The sequence below is a fragment of the Astyanax mexicanus genome, chromosome 7 (genome assembly GCF_023375975.1).
Source record: "Astyanax mexicanus isolate ESR-SI-001 chromosome 7, AstMex3_surface, whole genome shotgun sequence".
Lineage (NCBI taxonomy): Eukaryota > Metazoa > Chordata > Actinopteri > Characiformes > Acestrorhamphidae > Astyanax > Astyanax mexicanus.
In genome coordinates this window covers 57,415,001-57,419,043 of record NC_064414.1, presented here as the reverse complement: position 1 = coordinate 57,419,043, position 4,043 = coordinate 57,415,001, and positions in this window count along the sequence as shown.

Genomic DNA, 4,043 nt, shown 5'->3' with positions numbered 1-4,043 from the left:
CCTCAGTATGTTGTTTAACTGACATCTCTGGGGTCGCCTGCGGAGTTTCATGGGATAGGAGTTAACGTAGGCCAAACTCCTTCCCTCGACCTCAGAGAGATCTGAAAGCACAGTATGTTGTCCACCTGACACCTCTGGTGTCGTCTGCTGAGTTTCGTGCATCAGAAGCCTCCGTAGGCAAACTCCTTCCCCCGACATTCCAGAGGTCTGACCTCGCAGGCAGTTGTTAATGAGGCACTCCCGGAGTACTCTGCGGAGTTTTGTGCATCAGAAACCTCTGTAGGCCAAACTCCCTCCCCCGACCATCCAGAGATCTGAAACCACAGACCGTGGTCCATGTATCGTGCCACAAAACCTTATGTAGGCCAAACTCCGTCCAATGACCTCTGAGAGGTCCAACGTCACAGGGAGTGGAAATCGCAGTATTTTGTCAAACTGGCAACTCAAAGGTCGCCTGCAGAGCTTTGTGCCACAGAAGTCAACGTAGGCCAAACTCATTCCACAGCGCAGAAGTCTGAAATAGCAATACTCTGCTGAGTCTCATGTGTCAGAAACCTCCGTAGGCCAAACTCTGTCCCATGACCTCCAAGGTCCGACGTACCAAGCAAAGGTCAATGAGGCACCCGCGGGGTCGCCTGCTGAGTATTGCTCCACAAATCCTTACGTAGGCTTAACTCATTCCGCCAACCACCTGGAGAACTGAAATCGGTCTGTTTTCGAATTCCTACAGGATTGCCTGCAAAGGGTTGTGTCACAGAAGCCACTAGAGGTCCAGCATCACAGGAGTTCGGTCCAACAAACACCTAAGTGGTTCTCAGCATAGTGTTGTGTCACAGAAGCCACCACTGGCCAAATTCCAACTCCTGACTCCCAGAGTTCTGGTGTTCCAGGAGCCGGTCTAACATGCTCAGTTGCAGAGCATTGTGTAACAGAAGTCCTCCTAGGGCAAACTCTGTTTCCCCCAACGCGTTAGAGGTCTGCCATCACAGGAGGCGGACCGACAAGCTCCTAAGTTGTCACCTGCTAAGTGTTGTTTCACAGAGGCCACCATAAGACAAACTCCATCCTCCAACCCCCCAGAGGTCTGGTGTTACAGGAACCGGTCTTACAAGCTCCTATGAGGTTGCCTGCTGAGTGTTGTGTCACAGAAATCATCTTAGACCAACCTTCATCCTCCAACGCCTTAGAGATCTACCATCGCAGGAGGTGGTCCAACAAGCTACCTTAGGCCAAACTCTGTCCCCTGACCCCCCAGAGGTCCGGCATCACAGGACTTGCTCTATAAAGCTCCTACAGGGTCCCCCAAGTTCCGAGAGGTCTTCATTTTTTTTTTTTTTTTCATTTTTTCTCCCAATTTGGCCACCCGTTTGTGCGTCCCCATCAGCAGTGGCGCCTGCGACCCTAGGAGGGTACAGATGAGCACATGCTTCCTTCTACACGTGTGAAGTCAGTCACCCCTTTTTTTGAGCTGCTGCTGATGCATCATTGCCTGAGCGGCTAGCGGGCTTGGAGGACAGCACAGTGACTAGGTTACGATACATATGCTCACAGACGCCTTGTGCCACCCGGTGCCACCTTTAAGCGTGATGGGAAAACAGCACCATCTAACCAACCGGAGGTAGAAATTGTGCTCCCTCTAGGCACCAGTAGCTGATGGCAGAGCTACATGAAAGGGAACCTGCGACCTCTCATTCAGAGTGGCAGCGCCCCTAAGTTCTCAGAAGTCTGCTGTTTCAGGATCTGGTCTATCAAGCCCCTACAAGATCGTACGCAGAGCACTGCATCACAAAAGTCACCCTAAGCCAAACTCCATCCCCTGACAATCCAGTGGTCCATCGTTGCAGGAACTAGTCTGACAAGCCCAATACAGGGTTGGCAGCAGACTGTTGTTTTACAGAAATCATCCTAGGCTGCAGGTATATATATATATATATATATATATATATATATATATATATATATATATACACCTTCTAATTTAGGTACATAAGAGATGCACACCTGTCAAGGGTGGAGAACCCCCTGAAATACTGGGCTGAGCACAAAGCAGTGTATCCTCAACCTTTTTCAGGTTTCTCCCCAGTACCTCTGCACCCCAGTCTTATATGTGCCATGTGAACGAGTGTATTCAAAGGGGGGAGAAATAGTAAGTCTTAAACCCAACACAGTGAAGAAACTTAAATAAACTTAAATAAAAATATATCTTTGTAACACTGTTCATCTGGTCTCAGTTTATTGAATCTGTTTGTAAACATTTGGAAACATTTACAGCCAAACCAGCTTTCTTTTGGATGAGGTTCTACACTTAACTCTGCATAACATGGTTGTGTTTGCATTTCACCACACACACTGATTTAAATACCACAGTCACCATACACTGGCAAAATATTTATTATGATCATATTTTTTAAAAAGAAAATCATTATAATTGTGGTTTTCAATAATGACAACAAGCAACTATTTACTGCATCACTGTAATTATTAAAGATAGTTATCAGCAGATCAGAACAGATATTGTAACTCAGTAAATCTTAGTTCATTTGCTTTGTGGTAAAGTGCAAGCTGTAAAAAAATATTTCATCCACCAGATGTCACTCTTTCTAAGGCTTCAATGCCTCAAAGCTTTTACGGCACAATCAGGAAGAAGCTTCAAGGGCTTCATCTGCCCATCACTTCCCAAACCAAAGGCCTTCCTTTAAAGACTTCACTTCAGGATCTCAAGAAGAGACAGATACCCCAGTAGCTGGAGTGTGTATGGTGAAGTTTAGTGTCTAACCTAATACACCTAAATTACAATGCATCTAACTTATTCCTAACAATGTCACTATTCTGATTAGTATTATTATTCACAAGCCAGATTTTCCGTACCCCTATAAGATGCAGTGTGCTTTTCAACTTTGTGTGCCATTGTTTACAACAATTTACTTTAGCTGTGTTCGACTTCACGCAGTCTAGTCACTGCCTGACTCGGTTTGATTGTTGCCATTTACTTTTTTAGTCCGAATTGAGTCGGCGCCACTGCTGCTTCATGATGTCATACAACATTAAAATCTCGTGAGATTGAGGCAGCTGCAGGCTGTACACGTAATCGCTGCAGTTGCTGTCCTCTAACTGCGAGAGCCGAGAGACACCCTGATGACGACAGAGCCTCATCTCCATTGGCCAGAAACTCTCCTCACACACCTGTAAGGCTGTTTCTGTTCATTTCAAAATATATAAATATAATACATATTTCTCTTTTACTACATCATGTATGTTTCAATGATCTTTTTTTCATTGTAACACCATTGTCATATTTTTATAAAAAAAAAATTATCATTGTTGAATTTTTTTTTTAAAGATTTTAATATAATTTTGTCATATAAATATTACACAGTACTCAGTGCTTATAATTTATAATTTCTCCTAATAGTAAACTGTTATTAATTAATGTTATTGTCCCAGCTGGATTTTGAAAACTGAATCAACGTTGATTTAGCAACCTTGTTTCAGCGTCATACATTCAGCCTTTAATAAACCATAGCTCACTAAAATTAGAAAATCCTCTGGTTAACAAAGTGTTAAAATCTGATCTCAAAAACACTAAAACAGTACTACTAATAGAACATGAACATGATGTTAAATTAAAAAGCAGTTACTGCAAATAGAAGTAAAACACTGTTTCATTCCTCCATCCAACCGTTTTTAGAAATTATATTATGATGAAATATAAAATGCTGATTCAAAAGGCAGAAGGTTGAGGACATTATGGTGATTCAACGTTAAAATTTCAACGTTAGCACAACTATTGAACATTAAATGTTGTTTCAACGTTGTTTCAGTGTTGAAACAACAACATACATTACTTTAGTCATATTTCAACCACATTTCATCGTTGAAGGTCGGTTGTGTGCCAGCTGGTGTAGCACATATTCATGCAGTTTAATTCTATAATATCAGAGGAAGTTCTATGGAGCTAAATTAGTGCCAAAACTACGCAAATAAAGAAAACATATTCTGTAAATAATATACTACTTGCAAACAAACACAACACATCTAACACA